Source organism: Papio anubis, chromosome 4 (assembly GCF_008728515.1).
Source record: "Papio anubis isolate 15944 chromosome 4, Panubis1.0, whole genome shotgun sequence".
Taxonomy (NCBI): Eukaryota; Metazoa; Chordata; class Mammalia; order Primates; family Cercopithecidae; genus Papio; species Papio anubis.
Genome location: NC_044979.1, coordinates 136,993,131 through 137,010,560, shown reverse-complemented (window position 1 = coordinate 137,010,560; position 17,430 = coordinate 136,993,131). Strand labels below are relative to the sequence as shown.

The window sequence follows — 17,430 nt, the reverse complement described above, 5'->3', positions numbered from 1 at the left end:
GTTTCCTGTCAGCTTGTGGAAGAGCTGGTTTGAAACTACTTGTTGGACAGAAGGAAGCCACTGACCAAGACCTGTTCTGTGGGTGAAGCTGTCGCCCAGAGCACCCCCCGTGGCTCCCTGGTCCTCTATGCACTAGTAGAAACTCAGTTTTTGCTGAATGGCACAGCCCACTACTAGCTGAATCTGGGGTGGCAGTAGCCAGCATGAGAACCGCCAAGACCATTGTGAGCCAGGAGTTGGGTCACCCCTTCCTTGTCTAGGGTTGCAACAAGAAGTGGCAGAGAGAGTCCCACAAGGTCTCTACATCTCCCTCTGTAAGTTGTGGAAATTTCAGTAATTTGCTTGGTCCTTAGGTCTTTGAATCTGAATCTATAAAATGGATGAAATAATATTTCTCTAAACAGGTTTATCATGTGAATCAAAAGAAATCGTAGAAAGTGCCTAGCCAGGGTGCTTGGCATGTAGTAGGTGCTGAGTGAATGTTGGTTGCATTGCTTGGCTCCTGCTTAGTGATTCTGCAGTAAACACAGTGCTGTGTAGACTAGGCAGACCTTTCTCTCTTCTGCAATTCTGAGTGCTTCTTGTTAAGAACCGAGGGTACTAACCCTTGTTTTAGAGACATTCAGAAACTAGCAAGCGTAGTGGTGTGCGCCTGTAGTCCCAGCTCCTCAGGAGGCTAAGGTGGGAGGAGTACTTGATCCTGGGAGGTAGAGGTTGTGGTGAGCTGTGATTGCACTACTGCACTCCAGCCTAGACAACAGAGCAAGACCCTGTCTAAAAAATAAATAAACAAATAAATAAATGTAAACACGGAAATAGAAAACGTTTATACTGACAGAGGCTCGCTCTGTCGCCCAAGCTGGAATGCAGTGGCACGATCTCAGCTCGCTGCAACCTCCATCTCCCAGGTTCAAGTGGTTCTTATGCCTCAGCCTCCAGAGTAGCTAGGATTACAGGCACGCGCCACCATGCCTGCCTTATTTTGTATTTTTAGTAGAGACAGGGTTTCTCCATGTTGGTCAGGCTGGTCTCAAACTACCAACCTCAGGTGATCCGCCTGCCTCGGCCTCCCAAAGTGCTGGGATTACAGGCATGAGCCACCTTGCCTGGCTCTTATGTATTTATTTTTTAAAGACAGGGTCTTGCTCTGTTACCAGGCTGGAGTGCAGTGTTGGGATCATATCTCACTGTAACCCCCAATTTCTGAGCTCAAGTGATCCCCTCACCTCAGCCTCCTGAGTAGCTGGGACTACAGGTGTGCACCACCACACCTCACTATTTTTTAAATTTTTTGTAGAGATGGGGTTTCACTGTGTTGCCCAGGCTGGTCTCAAACTCCTGGCCTCAATCGATCCTCCTGCCTCAGCCTGCCAATGTGCTGGGATTATAGGCATGAGCCACTGTGCCTGGCCAGCAACAATATTTATAACAGCCCCCAAGAGGAAACAGTCCAAGTATCCATCACCCATTGAATGGATAGACAAAATGTGGTATATCCATACAATGAAATGTTACTCAGGCATGAAGAGGAATGAAGGGCTGATGCATGCTACAACGTGGATGGACCTTGAAGACATTATTCTAAGTGAAAGAAGCCAGTTACAAAGGACCACTTATTGTGTGATTTTATTTATTTATTTATTTTTTAATGTATTTATTTATTTATTTGAGACAGAGTCTCCCTCTGTGCCCAGGCTATAGTGCAGTGGTGCAGTCTTGGCTCACTGCAACCTCCACCTCCAAGGTTCAAGCGAATCTTCTGCCTTAGCCTCCTGAGTAGCTGGGATTACAGGCGCCTGTCATCACACCCAGCTAATTTTTTAATATTTTTGGTAGAGACGGGGTTTCACCACGTGGGACAGGCTGGTCTCGAACTCCTGTCCTCAAGTGAACCTCCCGCCTCGGCCTCCCAGAGTGCTGGGATTACAAGTGTGAGCCACCACGCCCAGCCTGTTTTTCCTTTTAAAGCCGTGACTCTATTTTCCCTTCTGGCCTTGGTGTGTGGCCTCTTCCCCACTCTGTCACCTGCCCTTTTGAGTCCCTTTCCATCAGGAAGCCCTCCTTAACCACTACCAGACTCACCCACACATGAACTGGCTCCCACCATCTGTTTATTTTGGCAAGGAGATAAAGATATGTCTTCCACCAGAGAAGCAGAGGCCACTACTCGATTCAGTTTGCCCTCCCTGCTGGGCACAGGTGTCATGGCCTCCCTTAAGTGCTTATTAATTCCTGTGTTTCAGCTTTCTCTCCTTCCACCCGCTGCTAGGCTTCCGTGCGCACAGTGCTTTGTGGAATTGCTCCTGTCTCTTCAGCTTAGCAGTGTGCCTTGAAGAGGAAGAGCTGCAGAGAAATGTTGAAATAAATTGCTTTTTGAAAAATAATTTGACAGTAAGTCAAGGACCTTAAAAATATTTATTCCCTTTGATTCAGAAATATTTCTAAGACAAATTCAGAAATTCTTTTTTTTGAGACAAATTCTGGCTCTGTCCGCCCAGGCTGGAGTGGAGTGGTGCAGTCTTGGCTCACTGCAACCTCCTCCTCCCAGGTTCAAGTGATTCTCATGGCTCAGCCTCCAGCTAGCTGGACTGCAGGTGTGCACCAACACACCCAGCTAATTGTTGTATTTTTTGTAGAAACAGGGATTTGATGTGTTGCCCAGGCTAGTCTTAAACTCCTGAGCTTAAGCGATTTGCCTGCCTCAGCCTCCCAAAGTCCTGAGACTACAGGCGTGCACCACTGCGCCTGGGCCAGAAATTCTATTTTAAGGAACTTATCAGCGGCTTACAAAGACTTATGTTGAAAATATATCAATCCTGTTTTTCATGACTTTTTTTTTAAACAATTTTAATTTTTTTTTCTGTACTAGAAAATGCACTGTAACTTGACATTGTAATAGTGAAAACATAATGACATTTGAGAATTTATAACAAGAGAAAATGTTCACAATTTAATATATGAAAAGAAGTAGAACAAAATTATGTGTAGTATAACACCAATCATGTTAAAAACATGGCCGGGCACAGTGGCTCACACCTCTAATCCCAGCACTTTGGGAGGCTGAGGCAGGCAGATCACGAGGTCAGGAGTTTGAGACCAGCCTGGCCAACATAGTGAAATCCCATCTCTTCTAAAAATACAAAAATTAGCCAAACATGGTGGCAGGCAACTGTCATCCCAGCTACTCAAGAGGCTGAGGCAGGAGAATCGCTTGAACCTGGGAGGCGGAGGTTGCAGTGAGCTGAGCGAGATGGCACCACTGCACTCCAGCCTGGGCAACAGCGAGACTCCATCTCAAAAAAAAAAAAAAGGTATGTCCTGTAATATACATGTACAAAACTGGTAGAATGAAACCAAATAAGAGTTTGGATTATGTTTTCTTTAATTTTATGTTTTAAAATGTAGCACGTTTTCTTCACTAAACATGCTTTTAATTTTTTTTTTTTTTTTTTTTTTTTTGAGACGGAGTCTCGCTGTGTCTCCCAGGCTGGAGTGCAGTGGCGTGATCTCGGCTCACTGCAAGCTCCGCCTCCCGGGTTCACGCCATTCTCCCGCCTCAGCCTCCCAAGTAGCTGAGACTACAGGCGCCCGCCACCACGCCCGGCTAGTTTTTTGTATTTTTAGTAGAGACGGGGTTTCACCATGTTAGCCAGGATAGTCTCGATCTCCTGACCTCGTGATCCACCCGCCTCGGCCTCCCAAAGTGCTGGGATTACAGGCTTGAGCCACCGCGCCCGGCCTTAAATTTTTTAATTGACAAAGTTGTATATATTTATAGTATACAGCATATTGTTTTGAAGTCTGGTAGAATTGCTCAATTGAGCTAATTAACATATGCATTACCTCACACCTTTTTTTTGTGGTGAGAACACTTAAAATCTACTCTTAGCAGTCTTCAAGAGTACAACACATTGCTACTAACTATAGTCATGTTATACAATAAGTCTCTCTTTGTTTTTTTGGTTGTTTTTTTTTTTGAGCAGAGTTTTGCTCTTGTTGCCCAGGCTGGAGTGCAGTGGCACAATCTCGGCTCACTACAACCTCTGCCTCCCAGGTTCAAGTGATTCTCCTGCCTCAGCCTCTGGAGCAGCCGGGATTACAGGCACGTGCCACCACGCCTGGCTAATTTTTTGTATTTTTAGTAGAGATGGGGGTTTCACCATGTTGGCCAGGCTAGTCTCTTAACTCCTGACCTCAGGTGATCCACCTGCCTTGGCCTCCCAAAGTACTGGGATTACAGGCGTGAGCCACCACACCCAGCCTCAGTAGGTCTTTTGAACTGTATTTAAGTTTAACTTTTTGTTTTGAAATAGTTTCAGATTTGCAGAAAAGTTGCAACAGTGCCAACAATTCTTGAGTGCCCTTTACCCAGATTTCCCCATTGTTAATATTTTACCATATTTGCTTTATTGATGTATGTGTGTGTGTCTTAGATCACTCAGTCTTTATCTTTCATGCCCTTGACAGTTTTGAAAATGTGAGGCCGTGTCTCTGTCAACGTCTCACAGTTTGGTTTGGGTTTGTCTAATGTTCCCTCATAACAAGATGCAGCTTCCACCCTAGGCAACAGAGTGAACAACAACAAAAAAAAGAGGTGACCTGGGTGCTTTTGATACCAATCTACATTCAGATGTGGGAGCAAAGAAATGACTTAAAGTTGAAGTTTATATTTAAAAGGGAAGCAGAGTGTAAGTTTGGAAAATCTGCAGCCTGGCCATGTGACAGAGAAAGAAAAACCTTTTTCAAGAGAATTCAAGCAGGCTGTGGAGCAACCACTTGCTAGAGCGATTTGCAGATTTAAAAAGGAGCCAAGTGCTGATAGCCAAGACTGTGGGATAAAAAAAAAAAGGCCTTGGGCCGGGCGTGGTGGCTCAAGCCTGTAATCCCAGCACTTTGGGAGGCCGAGATGGGCGGATCACGAGGTCAGGAGATCGAGACCATCCTGGCTAACACGGTGAAACCCCGTCTCTACTAAGAAATACAAAAAATAGCCGGGCGAGGTGGCAGCGCCTGTAGTCCCAGCTACTCGGGAGGCTGAGGCCGGAGAATGGCGTGAACCCGGGAGGCGGAGCTTGGAGTGAGCTGAGATCCGGCCACTGCACTCCAGCCTGGGCGACAGCGCCAGACTCCGTCTCAAAAAAAAAAAAAAAAAAAAAAAAAAGGCCTTGAAGGCATTTCAGAGACCTTCCCGGCAGCCCCTCCCATTACAGTTGTAGAGACCTAGGAGGGAAGAATGCTTTGTGGTTCAGGCCCAGGGCCAGGGCCCCGCTGCCCTGCACAGCCTCAGGACACTGCTCCTCACATCCCTGGCCACTCAGCCTCCAGCCTTGGCTCAAAGCGGCCCAGATACAGCTCAGGCTGACCGCGCTAGAGGGTGAAAGCCATAAGCCTTGGTGGCTTCTATGTGATGATGAGCCTGTGGGTGGACAGAGTGCAAGAGTGAAGGAGGCTTGGCAGCCTCCACCTAGATTTCAGAGGATGTGTGGGAAAGCCTGGATACCCAGGCAGAAGCCTGCTGCAGGGGCAGACCCCTTACTGAGAACCTCTGGTAGGGCAGTGTGGAGGAGGAATGTGGGGTTGGAGGCCCCATACAGAGTTCCCACTGGGGCACTGCCTAGTGGAGCTGTAGGAAGGGGGCCACTGTCGTCCAGACCCTGGAATGGTAGATCCATCAGCACCTTGCAACCTGTCCCTGGAAAAGCCACAGGCTGTGAGAGCAGCCTTGGGTTGAACCCTGCAAAGCCACCAGGGCAGAGCTGCCCAGGACCTTGGGAGCCCACCCTTTGCACCAGCACGCCCTGGATGTGAGACATGGAGTCAAAGGAGATTATTTGGGAGCTTTAAGATTAACGACTGTCTGGCAGGTACAGTGACTCACACCTGTAATCCTAGCACTACGGGAGGCCGAGGTGGGAATGCAGTGGCGCTATCTCGGCTCACTGCAACCTCCACTTCCTGGGTTCAAGCGATTCTCCTGCCTCAGCCTCCCAAGCAGCTGGGACTACAGGCACCCACCATCACGCCAAGCTAATTTTTGTATTTTTAGTAGAGACAGGGTTTCATCATGTTGGCCAGGCTGGTCTCGAACTCCTGACCTCAGGTGAGCTGCCCACCTCAGCCTCCCAAAGTGCTGGGATTACAGGCGTGAGCCACTGTGCCTGACTGGCGGAACTGGTTTTTTTTTTTTTTTTTTTTTTTTTGAGACGGAGTCTTGCTCTGTCACCCAGGCTGGAGTGCAGTGGCTGGATCTCAGCGCCCTGCAAGCTCCGCCTCCCGGGTTTACGCCATTCTCCTGCCTCAGCCTCCCGAGTAGCTGGGACTACAGGTGCCTGCCACCTCGCCCGGCTAGTTTTTTGTATTTTTTAGTAGAGACAGGGTTTCACCATGTTAGCCAGGATGGTCTGGATCTCCTGACCTCATGATCCGCCCGTCTCAGCCTCCCAAAGGGAACTGGTTTTTTAATTGAGAGGGTTGGTACTTCTTCCTTCCTGCCTTTGTCCAAGGGCTGCTCGGGGCGTGTGTGTGTGTGTGTGTGTGTGTATGTGTGTGTGTTTCAAAGACAGAGATCTGTATTTAAGTATTAACTCAGGTCGGACACTTGGGATTTTTCACCAGGCATCGTCACCCATCAGCCAGCTCAGATTAATTAACATTAATTTGGTTGGTCTGTTCCCAGGCCCCTGGGGTGCAGGCACTTTCTGTCATTAAGTCTTTGTGACCCAGCCTTGTGTGACACATCTCCCATGATGGGGAGCCACGCCCACAACAGCGCATTCTGTGTTCAGACTCCTTTATTAGAACGTCTTTGCTTTGAGGGGATGTAAACCTCTGTCCTCTGTAACTATTCCTATTTCTGAATGCCAGGCCTCTCCCTTTAGCAGTTTTCTGACCACTTAAAACAGGGATCAAGTGCCTCTGAATCTTCTTTTCTTAGGATTAACCTGTCCAGTTCCTTTACTGTTTCTTTTTCTTTTTCTTTCTTTTTTTTTTTTTTTTTTTTGGAGAGAGGGTCTTTCTCTCCCAGGCTAGAGTGCAGTGGCACAATCATCATGGCTCACTGCGGCCTCTAACTTCTCGGCTCAAGTAATCCTCCTGCCTCAGCCTCCTGAGTAGTAGGGACTACAGGTGCATGCTACCACACTTGGATAATTTTTTTTTTTTTTTGAGATGGGGGTCTCACTTTGTTGCCCAGGCTGGTCTCGAACTTCTGGCCTCAGCAGTTCTCCAGCCTTGGCCTCCCAAAGTGCTGAGATTACAGGCGTGAGCCCCTGTGCCTGGCCTACTGTTTCTCTTGTGACAGGTGTTGGGGACTACTCCCTAGGGCCACTTTCTGACTGTTGCAGTTCGTCTTTGATGTTCAATGTGGAACTCATTTGGAATTCTATTAAAGAATCCTTAGTGTGCATTCCCTTTTGGGGAGGCCATGTTGACTTCGGCCCATCCCATTCTCGTTTCGGTAAAGGAGGAGGGAGTAGCAATGTCCATGCTGTGGGCTTGCTGCCATGGACTTGCTATAGGGATTGTAACACACGCGTGTGTGAGCAGGGGGTGTTGGGGGGACAGCATTCTGATTGCCTCCAGGTGATCTCTTCAGACTGTCGCCCCTGCGCTAGAGGCAGAAGCTGACTTCAGAACTGATCTGCCCAGAATTTGAGAAAAGTAAAGCAAGACCCCTGGCGCTCTCTGTTTCTCTTTTCTATATTTTTATTCAAAATTAATTGAGGCAATCAGCCAGGCATGGTGGCTCATGCCTGTAATCCTAGCACTTGGGAGGCCAAGGCAGGCGGATCACTTGAGGTCAGGAGTTTGACACTAGCTTAGACAACATGGTGAAACCCCGTCTCTACAAAAAATACAAAAATTAGCCAGGCATGTTGGCGGGTACCTGTAATCGCAGCTACTTGGGAGGCTGAGGTGGGAGAATTGCTTGAACCTGGGAGGCGGAGGTTGCAGTGAGCCGAGGTTGTGCCACCACACTCCAGCCTGGGGACAAGAGCCAGACCCTGTCTCAAAAAAAAAAAAAAAGCCCGGGTTTGGTGGCTCACATCTGTAATCCCAGCACTTTGGAAGACTGAGGGAGACAGATCACCTGAGGTCAGGAGTTTGAGACCAGCCTGGCCAGCATGGCAAAACTCTATCTCTACTAAAAATACAAAAATTAGCCAGGCCTGGTGGCAGGCACCTGTTATCCCAGCTACTCTGGAGGCCGAGGCAGGAGAATTGCTTGAACCTGGGAGGCAGAGGCTGCAGTGAGCCGAGATCGTGCCATTGTACTCCAGCCTGGGCAACAAGGGCAAAACTCCATCTAAAAAAAAAAAAAAAAATTGAGGCAAAAGTGGGAATGGTCAAGAGGATGAACCAGCATGAACTCCTATGGAGAGTTTTGTGCCTGTAAATCACCTTGTGCCACCTTTTAATGTTGACACTGGATTATATCCATGCAATGCCCTGGAGCTTAGGGGAACTGTGGACTTACCTCCTTGGCATTCAAGCCAGGGAGCCGAGGCCCCAGAGATGCTGCTAGAAGCAGGCACAGGGAGCTGCAGCTGCAGCATCAGCCCCTGTGGGCCTGGTCAGCTCAATTTGTGCTGAGTCATGCCCGCTGTTCGCCCGCTGTCCCCCCCCACCCCCCAGTCATGCTTGCACATATCTGACTCAGCAGCTGTCTTCCTCTTTCACGTCATTGCATCGGGCGCGTGCTGGTCATGTGTTTCTAAATTAAGTCCTGTTGTGTGGGAAAAAGGCCATCAGCTGGGGGCGTTTGGCCATCTTCAGTGGAGAATGTTCTCCAGGACATCTGGGTCAAGGCCCTGTGACTGCGTTGATATTAGGGGTGCAGGCATCGTTGTACAGTCTTACCTTCCTGTAGCAGCGTTCTGATCACACCACCCCCTTGCCCTGTCCTCACCAGCTTCCCCGGGGCCAAACACCTTAGACTGGTATACAGACCCCTAGGCCCTTACACACTCATCTGGATGTCTCCTTTAAAAGTTTATCTCGGCCGAGTGTGGTGGCTTATACCTGTTATCCCAGCACTTTGGGAGGCCAAGGTGGGAGGATTGCTTGAGCCTAGGAGTTTGAGACCCGCCTGGGCAACTTAGTGAGACCCCATCTCTACAAAAAAATTTTAAAAATCAGCTGGTATGGTGGTGCATGCCTATGGTCCCGGCTACTCAGGAGGCTGAAGCAGGAGGATTGCCTGAGCCCCGGAGTTGCAGGCTGCAGTAAGCTGTGATCACACCACTGCACTCCAGCCTTGGTGACTCCAGCCTGTTCAGTGAATGAATGAACGCTTATCTCTTACTTGCCATCTATGCATCCCCACATATAAACACATCCCATTGCACCACACTTGAGTTACCCCAGACCCCGAGTTTCCCATGTTCTAGGCTCTGGTATACGCTTCCTCTGTCGGTAGCTTCACTCATCCCCCTAATCTGACCAGTGGACCCTGATCATTCGTCACAATCCAGCCCGGATGTTGGCCTCTGGGCGCCCCTTCCTTGACTGTTTCAGACTGTCATGGCTGCTTTTTCCTTCCAGCTCTATTTCCCCTGCACCTGGCCTCCCCATGCAGCCATGACTGCTGGGATAGGTCTGCCCTTTCTCATAGCAGGAGAGCACCTTGGGGCAAGGTTGGCGTGTCCGCTCCTTCCTGAACCAGCACAGTTCCTGGCATGCAACAGGTGCTCCTCAGCTGTTTGCTGCATGCGTGGACATAAGAGTGACAGAGGCATGTCCTTCGACATGACGTTTTTGTACCTGAACATTGTTTAGAGGCTTTTCCAGACTGTAGGCTCTGTGGAATTAGGAGCCTGCCTGCCTCGCCCTCCCTGGCATCCTTAGTGCTTTGGGCCCCACGGGCCAGCGGAGCCCTGGTGCGAGTTCCAGGCCTGCTTTGGTGGGGGTGCTCAGCGCCTTTAGCCACACAGAGCAGTAGCTTGCAAGGCTTTCGGAGCACATCTCCAGCACATCTAAGAATCAGGAAGCAACTCAGTTTCTGGAATGGATTTCACAAAGTCTGTGAATCAGAGGGCCCCACAGGCCCTACTCAATAGCCTTCTTTCATTTATTATTATTATTATTTTAAATACAGAAGATGCTAGTCTTCAAAGAACCTCTTTACTCTTTACTCTTTTTTTTTTTTTTTTTCGAGACAGTCTCATTCTATTGCCCAGGCTGGAGTGCAATGGCATGATCTTGGCTCACTGCAACCTTCACCTCCTAGGTGCAAGTGATTCTCCTGTCTCAGCCTCCAGAGTAGCTAGAATTACAGGGGTGCGCCACCACACTTGGCTAATTTTTGTATTTTAGTAGAGACTGGATTTCACCAATGTTGGCCAGGCTGGTCTCGAGCTCCTGACCTCAAGTGATCCACCCGCCTCGGCCTCCCAAAGTGTTGGGATTACAGGCGCGAGCCACTGCACCAGTTTTTTAAAAAATTTGCTGGGTGAGGTGTTACATACCTGTACTCTCAGCTACTTGGGAGGCTGAGGTGGCAGGATGGCTTGAGGCCAGGAGTATGAGGGTGCAGTGAACTATGATTATGCTACTGCTCTCCACCCCGTGTGACAGAGTGAGACCGTGTCTCTTAAAACAAGCAAACCAAAAAGATGCAGGAACCTAAGATCCTACAGCCTGGGTTCCCTCTGGGTGCAAGCAACTTCTCCTGCCTCTTGAGGCCCTGAGTATGTTGTACAATGACACGATGGCTGAGTAGACTACAAAAGGAACCCTGCAGGGACTTGAGACAACATGGACATGGTTCACATATTCCGGAAGTATTTCTCTAGCTGTGTAGAATTTTAGAGCTGAAGATGATCCTTGATTGGTGACTAGCTCCATATTGCTTTATGGAGAAGAAACCTGAGGCCCGGGAGGTCAAGTAACCTGCCCAGATTCCCACAACCAGAGCCTGTGGCATCTAGACTGCTCAGTCAGTACAGAGCTCCAGTAACTAGGTGCACTTCAGTTATCTGGAGTAGGCGCTAATAACTTATTTCCTGTCAGAGGCCAGGTAATAAATATTTTTTAGGCTTTGCATGCCAAGAAGTAAAATCTAGGATATTATATATAACAAGAGAGGCAACAAGTGTCCACATTTTTTGTTGATGAAATTCAAATAAGGCTGGTTGCAGTGGTTCACACCTGTAATCCCAGCACTTTGGGAGGCCAAGGTGGGAGAATTGCTTGAGCCCAGGTGTTTGAGGCCAGCCTGGGCAACTTAGACCCTGTCTCTGTATTTTAAAATATATATTTTTAAAAGAAATTCAAGTAATAACTAATAACAGTTGAGTGTAAGTTTTTAATACAGGTTTGTTAATAAGAAGAATGGAATGATTTTTGTAGGGATAACAGTTTTGGGCCAGGTGCCAATGGCTCACACCTCTAATCCCAGCACTCTTGGAGACTGAGGTGGGAGAAGCGCTTGAATCCAGGAGTTTGAGACCAGCCTGGGCAACATGGCTAAACCCTGTCTCTACAAAAAAATATTTAAAAATTAGCCGGGCATGGTAGGTAGCGTGCACCTGTAGTCCCAACTACTGTGGAGACTGAGGTGGGAGGATCACTTGAGCCCAGAAAGTTGAGGCTGGAGTGAGCTGTGATTGTGCCACTGCACTGCAGTCTGGGTGACAAAGCAAGACCCAGTCTCAAAAAAACAGAAAACAGAAAACAATTTTGTTTCATTGGGGTTCTCAGTTAGTGTTCCCAAACATCAAAATCTGTTGCAAATACCCACCTGTCAGTGCTCATCTATAATGAGATTGTATAGGTGACATCTTTGAAAATAGCTTTTCACACAAATAGGTACTGCCAAGTTATATTAGGGAGCATAAATTTTGATGGAGCATATTCATCATTGGAAGACAGCATTCATAGGATTTTTTTTAGATTCCCCTCTTGATATTTGCCTTTTTGCATTATTGCATTGCAGATCAGCCACTTCCAATTGAAAGTTAGATGAGAGCTGCTCAGTTGTACGGTTAAATGGATTTTAAATATAGGAATTTCCTTCATACTTAGATCAAGATCTGAAAAATGCTGCTAGGGCTAGAACTGTGGTTTGAGCTCAAAAAAATGTGCAAAGTTTTCTCACTTGTTTTAACCTTGACAGTCTAGGAATTGTATGATGCAGATTGACATTACTTGTGATTAATACAAGGTTAATTTCATTGAAATGACTTTACCACAATATACATTTTGCATATAACTGCTGTTTTGCCTTATAATTTTAGATTGGCCTCATTAAGAAACATCAAGTCTGCAGCAAAAGCCAATTTCCAAAGTCATTTAGTATTTGGTAATAGTGGTTGAGGGCAGTTTTTTCTTTTTTCTTTTTCTTTTTTTTTTGAGATGGAGTCTCGCTCTGTCGCCCAGGCTGGAGTGCAGTGGTGTGATCTCAGCTCATTACAACCTCTGCCTCCCAGTTTCAAGTGATTCTCCTGCCTCAGCCTCCTGAGTAGCTGGGACTACAGGCACGTGACACCACAGCCAGCTAATTTTTTGTATTTTTAGTAGAGATGGGGTTTCACCGTGTTAACCAGGATTGTCTTGATCTCCTCACCTTGTGATCTGCCCGCCTCGGCCTCCCAAAGTGCTGGGATTACAGCACCGTGCCCAGCCCTTTTTTTTTTTTTTTTTTTTTTAAGACTAAGAGGGCAGTACTTTTCAGTTATTCTTGTTCAGAGAAGTTTTAGTATTCACTCTGAGCTCAAAATAGTCACACCAGACTTTACCACTGCTAAGCTGCTGAGCTGCTGTATGGTAGAACAGTTAGGATATTCAGCTTCTATTTTTGACAAAAATCCTTAAGACCAACTTAGGTTAAGTCTGTGAGAGCAAATACTGTTGACATTCCCTTGTTTGATCACATATAATAGATTCAAATTTTTTGCATAGTGTCTGCTGGTGAATAATAGTGAACAACCGTAGGCTCCAACTAAGTCTTTTTCTGCCCCCCACATTCATTATAACACATCTTAGTGGATTCCACCTGAGATGGTACTAAACTTTTCTCAGCTTCTTTGAAAATGCTCTTATTTTTAGTTGTTTCATGCTAATTCTTCAAACTTGGCATTGACTCCCCAAGTAAATAACAACTGAAAAGTATTGGTAATGTCTTGCGATTCATCAAGAGCCAAGGAATTGCATTCTTAAACCCTCTTGGTGGCTTTCCTCTAAATGCTTCCAAGATATGAGCAAATGCTATAGAAATTGCAGGGAAGTCCAAAGGGCTGCGCTTCTCCTGTGGCTCAGTCTTATTTCATACCTGTGACATCTTTTAAGGGAAATTTGCAAGAGGGAGAATTATCAACTTAAAAAAAAATAGCCAAGGAAACCTTGACTCTTCAAGGAAGCAAGGAAAACTACTCTCCTTGGAAGTGACATCAGAGGAGGCTCAGTGCAAGTCAGGACCTCACCACCACTGGGCGGAACCAGGGAACCCCACCCCATGTGTCAGTTCAGACCATCTGGGGAGCAGTAATGAAGTACTCTTCCCTCTCCAAGCTAGGGTTTGTCAGCGGAGGCCCAGGAGGGAGACTGAATCTTGCCTGACAGCAATGAATTGATACCTTCCTTCCCTATCGGCAGGGTGACAGAGAATATTTAATAAAATCAAAAGAGGCTGGGTGCAATGGCTCACACCTATAATCCCAACACTTTGGGAGGCCAAGGTGGGTGGATCACTTGAGGCCAGGAGTTTGAGACCAGCCCCAGCAACATATTGAGACCCTGTCTCTACTAAAAATACAAAAAAAAAAAAAAAAAAAATTAGCCAGGTGTGGTGGCATGCGCCTGTAATCACAGCTACTCTGGTGGCTGAGGCACGAGAATCACTTGAACCTGGGAGGCAGAGGTTGTAATGAGCTGAGATCACGCAATTGCACTCCAACCTGGGCAATAGAGACTCTTGTCTCAAAAATAAAATAAAATTAAAATTAAATAGTCTTAAATAAGATTCAGGATCTTAAAGTACTCAGAATGCCCAGGATACAATAAAATTCAATCACTATACCAAGAACCAAAGAACTCTCAACTTGAATGAGAAAAGACAGTCAACAGACACCAGCATCAAGATGACACAGATGTTGGAATTAAACAACATATAAAGAAGAATGAAACAGATGTCTTAGAACCGAAACATACAATAGCCAAAATAGGAAACTGAATGGATGACTCCGCAGCAAAATGGAGAAGACAGAAGAGAATCCGTGAACTTGAAGTTAGAGTAGTAGTAATTACCTAACCCAAACGACAGAAACTAGACTAAAAACCAAAACAAAACAAATGAACAGAGCCTCAGGATTTTGTGGGACTAATAAAAGATCTAACTTTCATATCACCAAAGTCCCAGGAGAAGAAGAGAAAGAGAGTGAGGCTGAAAAGTTATTTAAAAAATAATGGTGGCCAGGCACAGTGACTCACTCCTATAATCCCAGCACTTTGGGAGACTGAGGCGGGCAGAATCCCAGGAGTTCGATACCAGACTGGGCAATGTGGCAAAACCCTGTCTCTACTAAAAATACAAAAATTAGCCAGGTGTGGTGAGGCACACCTGTAGTCCCACCTACTTGGGAGGCTGAGGCAGGAGGATCCCTTGAGCCCAGGAAGTTGAGGCTGCAGTGAACTGTGATTGTGCTACTACACCTCCAGCCTGGGTGATAGAGCGAGACCTTGTCTCCTTAAAAAAAAATAATAATAAATAAATGAAAAGTTGCTGTATTTTGTAAAAGACATAAATCTACAGATTCAAGAAACAACCTCACAGAGGGTAAACACAAATCTGCACCAACATCTCAGTATGGATAATAAACTTCCTGGGCACTCTGGCTATGGAGCAGTCTGTTTGAGTCCCTCTTGGACACTGCTTTTTAATAGGTCACCTTGGAGAGTGTAGTGTTCCCCGAGCACCTCTCAGTCTCTGGGGGTTGTGCTGTCAGGCAACAGTAGGGTATGGTTCTATGAGGGTTTTCCCTCATCTTGAAGCCACTAAACCTTGGCAGAGGGGTTTGTGAACCCAAATGACCCCGCTCCACCTGCAGGCAGAAGGTGGATGCCAGAGCCTTGTCTAGGTGGCCGTGACGTGACAGTGACAGTCAGCTAAAGGGCTGACTAAATTACATATTTTATTTCTCTTTCCTTCCTTGTTACTGCTTTGATTGGGGTGTCTGACTCATGCCAGTATCAGTGCTGAGTTGGTTGCTCGATCTTGTTTACTGACCAGAAGTTGCAAACAGCAAATGCAAAACTGCGAATACTTCCTGGAAGACAACCTGTTCCAGTGTTGCAAACGGTTGGCCTCAGAGAGCCCTTGTGTTCTTATGTCATTCTCCCTTTCAGAAGCTGGTGAGGCTCCCGCCAGTGCCTCCCAGCCTGTGTGCCCCCTGATTTGTTTGTCCATCTTGCTCGGTGGTGTGCGGGACCGGAGCTGTTGCCCTTGATTGCTACCTTGGCAGGAATCAGTCAGCTACTGAAATTGACAAGGAATTGTGGTCAAGCTGTACATGCATAGTTTTTACCCTTCTCTGTCTGTATGTTGTATTTTATAATAATGAAAACTTATGTAGAGACCTAACTTATAATAAAAGATCAAGTCAGATCTGCTCTATTTAGAGTTGGGGAGATGTGTTTGGCTGGTATTTTGACATGTGCCTTTTTCTGTGCCTAATTTTTTTTTTGAGACAGGATCTCACTCTGTTGCCTAGACTAGAGTGCAGTGGTGTGATTATGGTTCACTGCAACCTCAACCTCCTGGGCTCAAGTGATCCTCCTACCTCAGCCTGCCACATAGCTGGGACTACAGGTGCGCACCATCACACCTGGCTAATTTTTGTATTTTGTGGTAGAACTGGGGTTTTGCCATGTTGCCCAGGTTGGTCTCGAACTGCTGAGCTCAAGCAGTCTGCTCGCCTTGGCCTCCCATAGTGCTGAGATTACAGGCGTGAGCCATCACACCCAGCTCTGTATCTAATTTTACAGATGAGAACATCCAAAGCCTTCTGTTGGTAAGGGGTGTGTCTGGGATCCCAGCCAGCTGGTGTGGCAAGAGCCTGGTCTAGTTCTTGTTTGCTGCTTGGACTGATACTGTCTTTGGCCACATGAGCTCTACCTTGTCCCCTGTTCCTTTTGCTGAAGGTATAAAGAAGAAACTCAGAGATTAAAGCCTCTTTCAGGGCAGAAGGCTCACGCAGGCTTCCAGAACCTCCTCGGAGTGCCTGTAGGGACTACCTGATCTGGAAGAGAGTTGTCAGTCAAGACATGCAGAGTTTTCCCATCAGAGTATGTGGTATAGCAGAAGTGGCTCCCAAACTGTGCCAGGGCACTGCAGCAAACTCACAAGTGCCTCATTCGCAAATGCGGCAGATGTTTAATTCTATTGAACTCCATGCAAAGTGCTAGCTTGGGACAGTTCACAGTTCCAACATGAGATCCTTGCTGCGTTCCTTCTTAGGATTTTACATCTTTGCGAAGCTGGGTTTGCAGTGATTGTTCGGACCTAACTACTTTATACGTGAAACTGTTAGGCATTTTTTTGGCCTACGGATACCGTGAAAAATTTGCTGAGATAGAGGGGCTCCACAAACGAAGGACATTTGGGATCTGTCCAGATAGGTACACTGGAAGCCCAACGTGTATTTTATTTGTTTATTGATTGATTGGGACAGAGTCTTGCTTTGTTGCCCAGGCTGGAGTGCAAGTGGCACGATCTTGGCTCACTGCAACCTCCGCCTCCCGGGTTCAAGCGATTCTCCTGCCTCAGCCTCCCGAGTGACTGGAATTACAGGCACCCGCCACCACGCCTGGCTAATTTTTGTATTTTCAGTAGAGATGGGGTTTCACCATGTTGGCCAGGCTGGCCTCAAACTCCTGACCTCAAGTGATGTGCCTGCCTCAGCCTCCCAAAGTGCTGGGATTATAGGTGTGAGCCACCGTGGCAAGCCCCAAAGTGTGTTTTAAATCTTTGCACTTAATGTTTTTGATTCCTGCACATTTTATGTTGCATGTATCATAATACTTTCACCGATTCCCTTCATTCCCTTGCGTAGTTATTGCGCACTGGATTCTGCGCCAGGGAAGTGTGTGCTGGGGAGGTGATGGTGGAGCTGAGGTCTGAAGAATGAGTACGAACTGCGAGAGGAGGAGCATCTCAGACACCTGTCAGGCTCTGGGGCAGGACCACAAAGGTGCGAGCTGGAGAGTGGCTCACGGTGGGGCTGGAGAGATGGTGGGTGTCTGTGTGTGCATGAAGGGGAAAATGGTTAAGTTTCTTAACCCAGGGACTCATCTGTGGCCTCAGCCCCCAGGTACACTGCTTGGATCCTGGGATTCCTCCAAGCTTAACCTCCTTGAGAGGCCTTCCTTTCCCATCGCATGCCAGACGCAGAGGTGCCTGAGATGCTGCTCTTCCCTCCAGGAGCTCACACTGAG

The 17,430-nt window shown here is 47.2% G+C and overlaps 1 protein-coding gene and 1 non-coding gene across 5 annotated transcripts in view; both read left to right on the top strand.

Moving 5' to 3' along the window:
* Positions 1–17,430, top strand: part of LOC101003939 (NADPH--cytochrome P450 reductase) — a 79,186-nt gene that overhangs the window by 21,944 nt on the left and 39,812 nt on the right. The window contains exon 1 of one of the 4 annotated variants that reach the window (XM_009202818.4): positions 17,058–17,186. The exons of the other annotated variants lie outside the window; for them this stretch is intronic. The gene's annotated coding sequence lies outside the window, so the exon portion shown is untranslated. Of the gene's footprint in view, positions 1–17,057; positions 17,187–17,430 lie in introns of those variants that run through there. 4 annotated transcript variants of the gene reach the window in all.
* Positions 13,147–13,281, top strand: LOC116274772. The gene has a single exon (XR_004183547.1). It is a non-coding gene; the product is annotated as a small nucleolar RNA SNORA14 (small nucleolar RNA).